Source organism: Schistocerca serialis, chromosome 2 (genome assembly GCF_023864345.2).
Source record: "Schistocerca serialis cubense isolate TAMUIC-IGC-003099 chromosome 2, iqSchSeri2.2, whole genome shotgun sequence".
Taxonomy (NCBI): Eukaryota; Metazoa; Arthropoda; class Insecta; order Orthoptera; family Acrididae; genus Schistocerca; species Schistocerca serialis.
The window spans coordinates 582,659,395-582,675,836 of NC_064639.1; the positions used below are offsets into that span (position 1 = coordinate 582,659,395).

General features: G+C 40.0%; 1 protein-coding gene across 1 annotated transcript in view; it reads right to left on the reverse strand.

Annotated features, from left to right (window-relative positions):
* LOC126457597 (cytoplasmic dynein 2 heavy chain 1) overlaps nucleotides 1–16,442 on the reverse strand; it is an 808,157-nt gene that overhangs the window by 588,853 nt on the left and 202,862 nt on the right. The window lies entirely within an intron of this gene.

Sequence of the window (16,442 nt, forward strand, 5' to 3'; positions counted from 1 at the left end):
TAGAACATGTTCTCAAATCTCATCACCCACCTGGCCTTAATTTGCGTTAATTTCTCTGGTCTCTGAATTTCTTCACAGTAACTATTCCTTTCTTCACTCTCTTTTAGTTTTCTATAGTTGTCATTTTTTGACCTGTCTGGTTTTCCTCTTCCCCATCCCACCTCTATTACATACAATGCACTTAGCTTTCCACTCTTATAAACTCATGCACAATGTCTCGGCAGTAATCGCTGTATTGAGTGTTACCCTATCTGCCACCCTTAACCAATCAGGTTTCCAAATCTCCTTAGGTGTAGTCCCCAACAATCAGTCTTTCTTCCTCATCCCACCTGGCAAGTCTCCCATGACCTGAGGTTCAGGGTGACTTTTCCAAACTCTCTCCCCATTTCCTAAACCTCAGCAGTCCTTTTCCTTCAACCTTGTTCCTTCCTCTTCAACCCTTCTGATAGAAGAAGGAGCCACCAGCTCCGTAAGTTTGCAAAAGTAAATACCTCTATATATGTGTTCTCCTGCTGCCACTTTGTGAATAGATTTTCTTATCTATCTAATTACATTATATTTTCAGAAACTGATTATTTTCATTGATAAACTAATGTATTAAGTAAAGCACATTTTATATTAACATACTGTAATCTTAAAAATGTAATTTTAACTTCAATAAAGAACATAAGTGTAGCCTACAAACAGATTTTTGAATCTGTCTGACTTTCAAAACTTCTAAATTATATGCACTGTAATTACAATTCAAAATACTGTAGGCTATATTAGTTGTTCATGGCTTAACCAAAGATTTGTTATCAGAAACAGTCTCCCCCCCCCCCCCTTTTGCTTCAGTTAACTGAGGTTGTACAACATTGTACAACAGTGTCTTTGAAAACGAACTCCCTAATTTTAATGTGTCCTATAATCTGTACTAACTGGCATACACTATTCTAGTTCATGGTGTCTGATTCATCAACTTCCAAAGTTTGGCTCCCCTGCAGTTGGCAGGTCTGCTTGACCTTAAGACGGCACTAGTGCTGTTTTTTTCTCTGTACCCTCGGTTCAGTCCAGGTGTGTGTGTGTGTGTGTGTGTGTGTGTGTGTGTGTGTGCAGTGCAGAGCAACCCAGTAACAATGTGTACCCCGCAACAGAAAGTGCAGTGAGTTATTTGGCTTGTGAAAACTGAGTCAGTTATAACAGTGCGACGTAATTTTATACGTCAGTATGGCGGTGAACCACCTAAAGCAACAACTATTCGTCATTTGGCTAAAGTCTTTCAAGGAAACTGGTAGTGTTTTAAAAGCAAAATCACCATGTAGACTGAGAACTTTGTAAGATGTTCAAGTCTACAATTAGGAATGCCTGATTGGTTAAGGGTGGCAGATAGGGTAACACTCAATACAGAGATTACTGCCCAGACATTGTAAAAGACAAGGTGCACACCTACAAATTGCAACTGTTAAATGAAATAAAACCTACGGATAAAATTGAAAAGTATGATTCGCTGTTGACTTTCTACACAGAGTAGATGATTATGTCAATCTTTTTAAAAAGATTTTCTTTTCTGATGAGGCTACATTTCATGTAAGTGGACCAGTTAATCGTCATAACTGCAAAATTTGGGGCACAGAGCATCCACATGAAGTTATTCAGCATCAATTTGAATCTCCCAGAATTAATGTCTGGTTTGGTTTGATGGAATATCGTGTGATTGGTCCTTTCATTTTTGTAGAAAAAAACAATAAATGGGGATGTTTACTGTGACATGTTGACAGAGTACGTCTTTCCCCAAATGGACAATATTGAGGCAGAAAAGGGGCTTGTGTTTTTTCAACAAGATGGTGCCCCATCTCATTACAGTAACCATGTGCATGCGGCTCTTGACACTAGCTTTCCGGGAAAATGGATAGACAGAGCTAGCCCAATACCTTGGCCACCACGAAGCCCAGACTTAACCCCACTGGACCTTTTCTTTTGGTGTCGCATAAAAAATGATGTGTACAGTGAAAAGGTCAGAGCCATCAAATATTTATGGGAAAGAATTGTCGCAGCATTTGGGACAGTTACATGTGAATTGTTGGTGAATACGTGGTGAGAAGTGGAATATCATCTCAACATGTGCATGGCAACAATGGATCCCACAATGACATCTACTAACATTAAACACAACTTGAAGGAATTCTCTTACATGATTTGTACTCACTGATGTAATGTTTCATTAATTTCCCCATTACATTTACACTTAAAACAAGGGAGTTCTTTTTCAGACACCCTGTATATGGAAGAAAAAAAGAAACAAAGAGAAAAGATAAATTTAGTGTAAAAAGAAACATTGAATATTAAACTTTTAGAAGTAAACTGCCATTTCACTGTGTATTATTATGCCACCATTTAACAGTGTACTATTTCATTTATCTTTTGTGCTATCCAGATTTTGGCATTTATGCCATTATCAAGTACAATGCTAAAAGTTGTCAGACCATTATTGAGTCATATCTGTTAAGGCAGTCCAAAGTAGGTAAGTAAGGCTAACACATGTCTTTATGATGTAACTAGGAAAAACACATGTGTTAGCCTTGTTCACCTGCTTTGGTCTGCTTTAACAGATATGACTTAATAAAGGTCTAGCAACTTTTAGAGTGTACTTGACAATGGCATAAAAGCCAAAATCTGGATAGAAAAAAAATTAATGTAATAACACACAGTCAAATGGTGGTTTACTCTTTTTAAAAGTATGGCTTGCTGCGGCTCAACACCATCGAAAACTTTTTAAGCCTAAACAGATAGTCCACACAATATCACAATATCAGTGGGAGTTTATAGTTGCATAATGATTGTTTTTCAACACATATGTGTACTTTTACAACTATTTATCTTCACAAAAACAGAAGCATAATGCAATTCACGAGAAACCTATGAACAAATAAATCTTAATAAATCTTATTTTACTTAAAAACTGGGTTGTTTTGGAAATCAGATTGATTTGGAAATCAGATTGATTTCCAAAACAACCCAGTTTTAAAACACAAACACAGAAGAACAAAAAGAGAAGCTTCAAACCTTAGTAAAATGAGTAGCTTATTTTACTTTACACTGAAACATTAAAAATATAAAAATGTACAGGTAAAAAATGTGAAAAAGTGAGTTCTAGTATAAACTAACATGTTATATGGACAAAATAACTGATGAATGTGATGAACAGGCCAAAAAAGGGGGAGGGGGAAGGCAGGGGCTGGAAGAAGTCAATGGAAGGCGGATGAGGAACTATCGTACTTCCTGCAGCAAGTAATTACAACAAGCATTTTACCTATTGCTGAGAAAAATATTACCTAGCTGCTACTTAAGTTAGTATAAATAATAGAACCGTGTTTTGTTATTATGGATTAAGTCAGGATTCTCTTACTGGTGTTTACTGATAGCCAGAACATTGAGAAATGTTAGTTTTTGCCTTTAGTTCATACACAAATAACATCACATTTAATATCATGAGAATGACATTCACACAGAACATGTTCAGCAAAGGTGGAATCTTTCTTTTCCAGTCTCCAAATTTTTCACGTTCAGTCACTCTAGTAGTTACCTCACTGACCCACATATAATTTGCCACACAAATGCAAGAAATCCATTGAATTCCACTGTGTTCTAAATGTGAAATCTTGTCTTTACTGTCAAAAGAACGTGGGCAACAGTATTCCTAGTATAAAAATCTGGTATACATTTCCTGGAATTTGGTTTGCTGGCAAGTACCTGTGAAGTCCTATCTTTATGTAGCATGGGGACCCACTTGTTATTAGTGTGATTTAGTGCTTTCTGAGGAGGATACAAAAGAGCTGTTTCCTCTATCTCTTCTTTCTACTAATTGTGTTATCAATTAGTGTAGGACTACAGAGTATGCTATTTCATTAATAATTTTTAATTCAATTCCATAATTTGATTTGGTTTGTGGTATGGATAGCACATGGTTCACTTTGGAGTGGAGAGCTGCATGTTTGTGTACTATAAGATGCTGGGAATTGGCAGGTACTACTGTGTGTATAGAAGCTGCTTTGTATATCTTAAATAAATGCTTTTGCTTGCTAATGTCAGTGGTAAGGTCCGAGAAGTTTGTTGAGTTCCCTCCCAATTTTACTGTAAACTTAAATTTACTGTGACATGAATTTAAATGTTGAAAAAATTTGTTTAACTGTCTAGTGGAATCTGTCCATGAGCTCAGAACAGCATCCACATATCTAGTCCAGTATTGTATTTTAGAACTTAGGGGCTCTTTATTTAGAAATGTTTGAATTTTAACAGAATTGTTATAAAAAACAAGAACAAATCCAATGAATGGAAAGGATATAAGATTGGAAACTGTGACAATATTATGAAAGTGATAGACTGCTACTCTCCTCTCTATGGCGAGTAGAAATCTGTCCTTTTCATAACACAGTCATATCCCATCCTGGATTTTCCATTAGCAATTGTGACAGTCTACGAGCAAAATTATTCCCAATTTCAACAGACTTTGTACAGTCAAGCACATGGTTTACAATTGCATCCCCTCTGAGCTCCTTATTACCTGAAACAGTTATGGAAATTTTGAACAAATATGTTTTTCAGTTACAGAGCCCCTAAACTCTAAAATACAACACTGTACTAGGTACGTGGATGATGAAGATGATGGCCAGGAAATCCAAAAGCTTTAGAATGAACTATAAAATAAATATTATTGTAGAATGTCAATATTGTGTATTTTAATTTTTAATAAAATATTGAATACATAAAACAGAGAAAAAGTAACTGTTTTGGAAAATGTGTCTATTCCTTGGAGGAAATTTAATGCTTAATTTTAGAAAAATGAATATGTGTGGGAAATACTGAATTATGACAATAAAATTATATAGTGTTACTTGAAAATTTATCATGGGATTCACGAAAGAGTTATCTAAAGTTTCTGGTTGTCCACATAATTAAGAATTAACAAGCACACAAAGTCCAAGTAAATCAAATATCCCTATGTGTGATTTGCACAAAGCAACAAGCACATCTAGGAAGCATCAGTAAGGCAAAAACCTGTCTGTAGTATGGCTGAGCACCATTTAAATACAGTGTCCCTATGGTAAACATAGAGGACTATAAATCACTAGCTCTGTAGAGAAAACATCAAGATGCACTGTGACATAAATGGTTACACATTACTGAGTGGCCTTCTCAGGAAAGATACACAACTAGTCATATTACGAGGCATGTTTTTTAAGTAAGTACCATTTTGAAATTTAAAAAAAAGACGTGCTAAGATATCTCAATAATTTTATTTTCACATGAAAGCCTGTACCTTAATCTACGCTTTGACGCCATTACAGTCTGATTCCTCCTTGTTTACGTTGTGTACTGAGTGTTTAAGATGCCTCTGATAATCGCGAGTCCCGCCAATTGTGAAGTACGGGCTGTTATAAGATTTCTTAGTGCTAAAGGCATAATAGTGATCGATATTCATCGTGAGATCTGTGCAGTTTTCCAGAGAAAACATATGAGTGATGGAATGATAAGAAAGTGCGTGAGAGCATTTAAAGATAGCTGCACAAATGTGCATGATGAACAACGGGGTGGGCGTCCTTTGGTCGTTAATGAAAGTTTGGTGTAGGAAGTGAACAATAAGGTGAGAGAAAACAGAAGCTTTACGATTTCCTCCTTGCGGGATGACTTTCCTAATGTTTCTTGTAGTGTTTTTTATGGCATTGTGACCGAGCACTTGAATTACCGAAAATTGTGTGCACGTTGGGTACCGACTTGACTGATGTGCACAAAACCAAACGTTTAGACAGTGCATTGACTTTCCTTGAGTGGTACCAGAACGACAGTGATGATTTCTTAAGCCAAATTGTTACGGGCGATGAAACATGAGAGTTCTACGTCACACCCGAATCAAAGCAACAGTCCATGGAAGTTGAGCACGGGCATCGTTTCGCTGCAAGACAATGACCGTCCGCATGTGGCGAATCAGACCAAAAATCTCATCACATCTTTTTGATGGGAAACTCTAGATCATCCTCCATACAGCCCCGATCTTGCGCCCAGTGACTACCATCTGTTCCTGCACTTGAAGACAGGAGGGTATTCAAAAACTGGTCCAATGTTATGACAAGTGCCTCAATACTGACGGAAATTATCTAGAAAAGTAGATTACGGTACAGGCTTTCTTGTAAAAATAAAATAATTGAGATATCATAGCACATCTTTTTTTAATTTCAAAATGGTACCAATTTAAAAAACACGCCTCGTAAAAGGCCTATTCACTTAAGATGTAGTGTTATGGAAAAGAGTTTGAGTAATTAATAAAAAGATAACAGAATGTTTCAAGACAGCTTTACAGATTGCTGACTGGTGGGATGTGTACAGTATGGTAGATGTCAATTCCAAATTTAAAAAGTCAATAGATGTGTTTCTATTAATCTTCAACAGCTGCTTCCCAAGAAAATGGTAAATTACAAAACATAAGAAAAATCCCTTGATTACAAAAAGAACCAAAATGTAGAACAAAAAGTAAATTATTTGAAATGGTTACAACAAACACAGAAATAGGGTTTATTATATATTATAAGAAATACTGTGGTGTCTTCAGGCTCTGTATAATGTCTGAATTCAACAATTCAACCAGTAAAATTAAATCTATATGTGCAATAATCTCCAATGAGCCATGGTGATTTCATTTGGATGCTTCTATGATACCAACAGCCATACAGTAGGTTTAGCTACAATGGAGGGCTCCCTGCTGAATGGTTACTTATCTGGCCTTGTAACATGGTGCCACACTGGTACTGTGAATGTCTGAAAGCAAGGGGTAACTACAGCCATTGTTTTTCCCAAGGGCATGCAGCTCTACTGTATGATAAAATGATGGTGGCATCCTCTTGAGTAAAATATTCCAGAGGTAAGACAAAACTGTTATTGTATGGGTCAGAGCATGGAATGTTAGGTCCCTTAATTTGGTAGATAGGAAAATGAATAGAGTGAAGTTAGGTACAGTGAAAATTAGTGAAGTGTGGTGGCAAGAAGAGCAGAACTTCTGACCAGATGAGTACAGGATTATAAACACAAAATCAAGTAGGGGTTATATAAATGGTGACAATTATTGAACTATTCGAAATAAAATCGTCATAACTTCTGAATGGTTTGCATTAGGACAATCAAACTGCATGGATGACCGCAGAGCATGATGGGGAATTAGTATGTGAATATGGTTTGGTTTAGGGACAGAGCCCACTTCCATTTGGATGGGTTCATCAGTAAGCAAAACTGGCACATCTGAGGGACTGAGAAACCCCATTTTGCGATCAGGAATTCTCTTCACCCTCAATGGTTGACTGTGTGGTGTGCAGTGTCCTGTCATAGAATAATCGGTACAATATTCCTTGATGGCATGGTGACTACAATATGGTACATGAAGTTTTTGGAAGATGATTTCATCCCCTTTATTCAAAGTAACTCTGATTTCAACTAGATGTGGTTCATGCAAGACGGAGCTCAACTCCATCAAAGCAGGAGAGTACATTCTGGCTCTGGAGCTCCCAAAAGCCACTGGCATGGGCCTCGATTGGCTGCCATATTCGCCGGATCTGAACACATGTGACTCCTTTTTATGGGGCTATATTAAAGACAAGGTGTACCACAATAACCCTAAAACCATTGCTGAGCTGCAACAGCCATTCACAAGGTAATTGACAGCATAAATGTAATGACACTTCAGTGGGTTATGCAGAATTTCACTATTCGTCTGCGCCACATCATTGCAAATGATTGCAGGAATATTGAACATCACAAACACACACAAAAAATTCAAGCTTTCGCAACCAACGGTTGCTTCATCAGGAAAGAGGGAAGGAAAGGGAAAGACGAAAGGATGTGAGTTTTAAGGGTAAGGAGTCATTCCAATCCCGGGAGCGGAAAGGTAAGTCTTTCCGCTCCCGGGATTGGAATGACTCCTTACCCTCTCCCTTAAAACCCACATCCTTTCGTCTTTCCCTCTCCTTCCCTCCTTCCTGATGAAGCAACCGTCGGTTGTGAAAGCTTGAATTTTTGTGTGTCTTTGTGTTTGTTTGTGTGTCTATCAACATACCAACACTTTCGTTTGGTAAGTTACATCATCTTTGTTTTTAGTTATATTTTTCCCACGTGGAATGTTTCCTTCGAGGGAAACATTCCACGCAAGAAAAATGTATCTAAAAACAAAGGTTCTGTAACTTACCACACGAAAGCGTTCGTATGTTGATAGAAACAATAACAATAACAAACACAAACACACACACACACACACACAAATTTCATGCTTTCGCAACCCATGGCTGCTTCATCAGGAAAGGGGGAAGGAGGGGGAAAGACGAAAGGATGTGGGTTTTAAGGGAGAGGGTAAGGAGTCATTCCAATCCCGGGAGCAGAAAGACTTACCTTGGCTGGAAAAAGTGACAGGTATACACTCACACACACACAAATATCCATCCACACATAACAGACACAAGCAGACACATGTAAAGGCAAAGAGTTTGGGTACAGATGTCAGTCGAGGCGGAAGTACAGAGGCAAAGATGTTATTGAACGACAGGTGAGGTATGAGCAGCGGCAACTTGAAATTAGCAGAGGTTGAGGCCTGGTGGGTAATGGGAAGAGAGGATATATTGAAGGGCAAGTTCCCATCTCTGGAGCTCTGATAGGTTGGTGTCAGTGGGACGTATCAAGATAACCTGGACAGTGTAACATTGTGCCAAGATGTGCTGGCCGTGCACCAAGGGTGATCCTCATTACCAACAAACACTGGCTGCCTGTGTCCGTTCATGCAAATGGACAGTTTGTTGCTGGTCATTCCCACATAGAAAGTTTCACAGTGTAGACAGGTCAGTTGGTAAATCACGTAAGTGCTGTCACACGTGGCTCTGCCTTTGATCGTGTACACCGTCCGGGTTACAGGACTGGAGTAGGTGGTGGTGGGAAGGTGCATGGGACAGGTTTTACACTGGGGGTGGTTACAAGGGTAGGATCCAGAGGGTAGGGAAGGCGGTTTGGGGATTTCATAAGGATGAACCAAGAGGTTACGATGGTTAGGTGGGTGGCGGAAAGACACTCTTGGTAGAGTGGGGAGGATTTCATGAAGGATGGATCTCATTACAGGGCAGGATTTGAGGAAGACATATCCCTGTTGGAGAGCCACATTCAGAGTCTTATCCAGTCCCAGAAAGTATCCTGTCACAAGTGGGGCACTTTTGGGATTCTTCTGTGGGAGGATCTGGGTTTGGGGGGATGAGGAAGTGGCTCTGGTTATTTGCTTCTGTACCAGGTGGGGAGGATAGTTGCGGGATGCGAAAGCTGTTTTCAGGTTGTTGGTGTAATGGTTCAGGGATTCAGGACTGGAGCAGATTCGTTTGCCATGAAGACCTAGGCTGCAGGGAAGGGACTGTTTGATATGGAATGGGTGGCAGCTGTCATAATGGAGGTACTGTTGCTTGTTGGTGGGTTTGATGTGGACGGATGTGTGAAGCTGGCCACTGGACAGATGGAGGTCAACGTCAAGGAAAGTGGCATGGGATTTGGAGTAGGACCAGGTGAATCTGATGGAACAAAAGCAGTTGAGGTTGGAGAGGAAATTCTGGAGTTCTTCTTCACTGTGAGTCCAGATCATGAAGATGTCATCAATAAATCTGACCAAACTTTGAGTTGGCAGGCCTGGGTAACCAAGAACGCTTCCTCTATGCGAGCCATAAATAGGTTGGCATACGAGGGGGCCATCCTGGTACCCATGGCTGTTCCCTTTAATTGTTGGTATTATCTGACCTTCAAAAGTGAAGAAGTTGTGAGTTAGGTTGAAGCTGGCTAAGGTAATGAGGAAAGAGGTTTTAGGTAGGGTGGCAGGGGATCGGCGTGAAAGGAAGTGCTCCATTGCAGGGAGGCTCTGGATGAGCGGGATATTTGCGTATAGGGAAGTAGCATCAATGGTTACAAGGATGGTTTCCAGAGGTAACAGATTGGGTAAGGATTCCAGGCGTTCGAGAAAGTGGTTGGCGTCTTTGATGAAGGATGGGAGATTGCATGTAATGGGTTGAAGGTGTTGATATACGTAGGCAGAGATACTTTCTGTGGAGGCTTGGTAACCAGCTACAATGGGGTGACCGGGATGTTTGGGTTTATGAATTTTAGGAAGTAGGTAGAAGGTAGGGGTGCGGGGTGTCAGTGGGGTCAGGAGGTTGATGGAGTCAGGTGAAAGGTTTTGTAGGGCACCTAAGGTTCTGAGGATTCTTTGAAGCTCCACCAGGACATCGGGAATGGGATTATCTTGGCAAACTTTGTATGTAGTGTTGTCTGAAAGCTGACGCAGTCCCTCAGCCACATACTCCCGACCATCAAGTACCACGGTCGTGGAACCCCTGTCCGCCGGAAGAATGACGATGGATTGTTCAGCCTTCAGATCACGGATAGCCTGGGCTTCAGCTGTGGTGATGTTGGGAATAGGATTAAGGTTTTTCAAGAAGGATTGAGAGGCAAGGCTGGAAGTGAGAAATTCCTGGAAGGTTTGGAGAGGGTGATTTTGAGGAAGAGGAGGTGGTCCCGCTGTGACGGAACTGTTCCAGGCAGGGTTCAATTTGGATAGTGTCTTGGGGAGTTGGATCATTAGGAGTAGGATCAGGGTTATTTTTCTTCATGGCAAAGTGATATTTCCAGCAAAGAGTAAGAGTGTAGGACAGTAAATCTTTGACGAGGGCTGTTTGGCTGAATCTGGAAAAAGGGCTGAAGGTGAGGCCTTTGGATAGGACAGAGGTTTCGGATTGGGAGAGAGGTTTGGAGGAAAGGTTAACTACTGAATTGGGGTGTTGTGGTTCCAGATTGTGTTGATTAGAATTTTGAGGTTTTGGGGGGAGTGGAGCTGGAAGTGGGAGATTGAGTAGATGGGAGAGACTGGGTTTGTTTGCAATGAGAGGAGGTTGACATTTGCTGGAAAGGTTGTGGAGGGTGAGTGAATTGCCTTTCCGGAAGTGGGAAACCAGGAGATTGGAGATATATATATATGTGTGTGTGTGTGTGTGTGTGTGTGTGTGTGTGTGTGTGTGTGTGTGTGTGTGTGTCTGTCTTCAGTCCAGAGACTGGTTTGATGCAGCTCTCCACGCTACTCTATCCCGTGCAAGCCTCTTCATCTCCCAGTACCTACTGCAATCTACATCCTTCTGAATCTGTTTAGCGTATTCATCTCTTTGCTCCCTCTACGAGTTTTACCCTCCACACTGCCCTCCAATACTAAATTGGTGATCCCTTGATACCCCAGAATATGCCCTACCAACCGATCCCTTCTTCTAGTCAAGTTGTGCCACAAATTTCTCTTCTCTCCAACTCTATTCAATACCTCATCATTAGTTATGTGATCTACCCATCTAATCTTCAGGATTCTTCTGTAGCACCGCCCCACACCAAACCCAAGATTATTGTGCAGTTCAGTCCCCAGTGGACTCCCCTCCCCCAGGAACATCTCATACCAGATGAGTAACTGAGGCAGAATAAGGTGAACCAGCCCGCATCCAACAAGGCAGATGGAAAACCGCCTTAAAAACCATCCACAGGCTGGCCAGCACAGTGAACCTTGACATTAATCCACCAGGTGGATTCGTGCCGGGGAGTAGTGGGTGGGCATTTATATATATACAGTTCAGTGATTGTCACTCTGTAAAAGTAATAATGAATAAGAAAATAGGAATGTGAGTAAGCTTTTATGAAAAGCATTGTGAACACTGGACGATAGACACTAAGCCAACACCCACTGCAGTAATACAAGTCTACATGCCAGCTAGCTCTGCAGATTATGAAGATACTGAAAGAATGCATGATGAGATAGATGAAATTATTCAAATAGGTTGGGGAGGCAAAATTTATATGTGCTGGGCAACTCGAATTCAAGAGTAGGAAAAGCAAGAGAAGGAGAAACAGTAGGAGAATTTGAAGTGGGGGAAAGAAATGAGAGAGTAGACCACTTGGTAGAATTTTGCACAGAGTATAATTTAATCATTGCCAATACTTGGCTTAAAAATCATGAGAGAAGATAGTAGGCCTACATGTAAATAGGCATGGAACGACAGTACAATTTTACAGGAAGACCAAGGGATGAATGCAGTACGCAAGTTTGAATGAATGTAGCTTTCAGCAGTTATTCAGAGATGAAGAGGTTTGCACAGGATAGAGTAGTATGGAGAGCCGCATCAAACCTGTCTAGAGAGTCAAGACCACAACACATGGCCAACAGTTGAAACCAAAACCAAAAATTCAGTTAAGAAATTTGAGAACTTTGTTATTAAATAAAACAGCCAAATAATAAATGACAGTAATCAGATAGACAACACATTTAATGATGCCTTTCTTGAAGTACCTCAGAAGATTGGTAACTACTCCATGAACTGCAAGAGAAATTACAAATGTAAGTAACACCCTGAAATCCAAAAACTCTCATAGACTTGACAACATCTCAAGGAAAGTATTGAAATCCTGTGGTTCACATACATGCAATGTTTTCAGTCGCATATGCAACACGTTACCATCAAAGACAGTATTTGCAGACAGGACGAAATATGAAACTGTCAGACATAAAAGATAGCAAACAGATATTTTTAGTTACCAGTCAGTATTACTACCTACCTACTTCTCAAAGGTACTGGAAAAAATTGAGGTTGCAATTTTTGGATCATTAGTATATTTATCATTATTCCATAACAGCGATACAATATATGATGAGTTATATGTAGTGTCTTGGCTATTTGTATCTATAAGCCTAAACATTCATTCTCCAATTCAATCATACATCAGTTGCACAAAATATCAGTAACCTGCATCCGATGCAGGACCATGTTGTGTTCAAGAGGAGAGGAAATCTTCATTCATCTTTGACACAGCTTATCTGTCTCTAAATAAGAGCTATCTTCTTCTTCTCCAACAATGAGCCTGTATCCCTTTACACTATCAATCCATTTCTAGCTTTTCCTCTTTCCTACTTTTCTCTCTTTCTTCCTTTATTTTCCTTCTTTCTTTTTCCACAGTTCTCAGTTCTCCCATTTTAGCATATCTCTTACAATTTCATTATTATTTTTCACTCTTTCCTGTACCAATTAAGTTTTCTCCAGATTTGATTCTTTCAGTATTGCTTGTATCTCTCTCTGTCATTATACCATTACTCTCATTTATAAGGAACATTACAAGAACTGTACTCCTCACAATGTTGATCATTTTCAGCACCTCGTGGTTCTCTTAATCCAGGATTTGGAGACTTTGGCTGATGCAATATGTCTCTGTTCTGATAAAACTGCACTAGATAAATCAAAGTGAAAATGGTGATAGACGTGGGACACCTCATTATGCGAACATCAAATAATATTTTAGGTACTAATATAATCAGCAAAAACACATTTATTGCTGTTTATTTATAAGCCATAACTAATTTTCAGTAATCAAACAATGGAAATTCCAGGTAGGAATATCAACAATGCGGGAAAAGACAGATTGCTACTTACTGTAAAGAAGACATGTCAAGATGCAGATGGGCATAATTCAAATGTGTGTGAATTCCTAAGGGACCAAACTGACTAGGCCATCAGTCGCTAGACTTACACACTACTTAAACTAACTTCTACTAAGAACAATACACACACCCATGCCTGAGGGAGAACTTGAACCTCCGGCGGGAGGGGCCGTGCAGTCCATGACATGACGCCCCAAACCGCGCGGCCACTCCGTGCAGAGGGGCACAATTAAAAAAACACTCACATATAGCTTTTGGCCACTGCCTTCATCAGTAACACACTGACACACACACACACACACACACACACACACACACACACACACACACACACACACACACAAGTAAACACACTTCATGCACACACGACCACCAACACCAGCACTTCAGGCTGGCCAAAGAAGATGCTGGAGCCAGAGGACATGTGCGCATGAGGTGTGCTTGCTAGTGTGTGTGGTGTGTGTGGGGTGTGTGTGTGTGTGTGTGTGTGTTTTACTGATGAAGGCTGTGGCTGAAAGTTATATGTGAGTGTCTTTTAATTGTGCTTGTCTGCGACTTGACATGTCTTCTTTATGGCAAGTAGTAATCTGTCTTTTCCTATATTGTCAATTTTCAGTAAGTAACTATTCATCTTCATATTTTATGTTCTTGGTGACATTTGTTTTATGGACAATAGGCCTTGGTCCAACGCATTGGAAGATGTAACGTTAGCCAGAGAAATATTCCTCAGACCATGGCCCAGTGCACATAAAACAAATATTACAAACACCCAAATATCAGCCATAAAGCCTGCACTCTATGTATAATTTTCAGACACCCCTTAGTCTTGGTGAATTCTTAACAAAAACACAGCTATGATGGACAAACACACACAGAATACTTTTCCATCATGGTTTGGTGTAATAATACAGGTAAAGGACACTAACACGACACTTATTTTTGTTACAAATCACAACAGAAAGTGACACATTAGTCCTCCCTATGTAATAATGTATGTTCAAACCTAGTTATGCGCTGTGAATAGACAACAACAGAAAAAAATAAATTGGTGTTGCGCAGCAATCGAGTAGAGTAATGAGTAACTCTACATCTACCTAGCCAACGAATGAATTTGCAGCTGAGTTAGTCCCTCTTCTAACTATAATCTATCATACATCTCTCAAACAAAAAACCGTGCCCCACTCTTGGAAAAAAGCACAGATCACTCCCGTTTACTAGAAGGGTACTAGAAGTGATCCATAAAACTACCATTCAATATCCTTGACACTGATTTGTTGTAGAATCTTAGAACATATTCTGAACTACAACATAATGAACAGAATGACCTCCTTAAAGCTGACTAGTATGTATTCCGAAAACATTGATCATGTGAAATCCAACTTGCGCTTTGCTCAAATGACATACTGAAAGTTTGGGATCAAAGTAGGCAGGTAGATGCAGTAGACATGCAATGAAGAAATTATCCAAGTGGGATGGAAATCAGTAGATGTGATGTACATGTGCAGACAAACAGAAAAATTCTTTCAAACTCAAATTGAGGAAGTCAGTAACGCATTGGTCCACTTCTGACTATCATGCAAGAAATTATTTGGCTTGGCATTTATTGACAGAGTTGATGGATGACCTCCTGAAGGACACCATGCCAAATTCTATGCAAGTGGAACACAAGATAATCAAAACCCTGAGCTGGTTGGAAAGCCCTGCACAAAACAATCCAATGTTTTCTATTGGTGAAAGATCGGGCAACCTTACCGGTCAAGATAGGGTTTGGCATACATGAAGACAAGCACCAAAAACTCTCTCCTTGTGTGGGCAGGCCTTATCTTGATGAAATGTAAGCCCAGGATGGTTTGCCATGAAGGGTGACAAAACAGGGTGTAGAATATCATCGATCTACCGCTGTGCTGTAATGCAGCAGATGACAATTAAATGAGCCCTGCTATGAAAGGAAATGGCACCCCAAACTATAACTCCTTGTTGTTGTGCCATATGGTGGGCAAAAGTTTGGCTAGTATCCCACTGCTATCTGGGGTGCCTCCAGACATATCTTTACTGGTGTTTGGGGCCTTGCAAAGCAGGAATTATCACTGAAGACAATTTTACTGCAGTCAGTGAGATTCCAGGCTGCAGATGTGTCTGGAGATGCACCAGACAATGGTGAGATACCAACCTGACAGTCACCTGCCTTACAGCCTGACAGCCTTGAGTGACGGTCTGGGGTGTGATTTCTTTTCAGAGCAAAACCCCTTCAGTTTTCATCCACAGCACTCTTATAACACAACAATACATCGACGATATTCTACATGCCATATTGTCACCTTTCATGGCAAACCACCCTGGGCTTACATTTCAGCAAGATAATGTCGGCCCACACACAGCGAGAGTTCCTATTGATTCTCTTCATGCTAGCCAAACCCTACGTTTGCCAGCTAGGTCGCCAGATCACTCCCCAATTGAGAGCACTTGGAGCATTATGGGCAGGGCCCTACAACCAGTTCAGGATTTTGAAGAGCTAATGTGCCAATTGGGCAGAAATTTTCATGATATTCAACAACTCTTATCAATCAATGCCAAGCCAAATAGTTGCTTGCATGAGGGTCAGAGGAGGACCCACACATTATTGAATTGCTCAATTTGTGAAGCTCTTTCTCTTGAATAAATCATCAATTTTTTCTTCAATTTTAATCATTTGTTTAATCTATTGATTTCCATCCCATTCGAATAATTCCTTTGTGGTGTGTCTTTTTTTTAAATGTACTTTTAAATAACTACTAACAATTTTGTATATGCTGAGTGTTGATTACTCAACTACTGATAACATTCATCACTAGAAAAATCCAAAAAAGTGATGATTTTCAGAATGTAAAAAGAAAGATAGACCAAAATACTTCAGTGACATTATATTATTTGGGTATGAGTGCCAGCTAAAACCCTTGAGAAA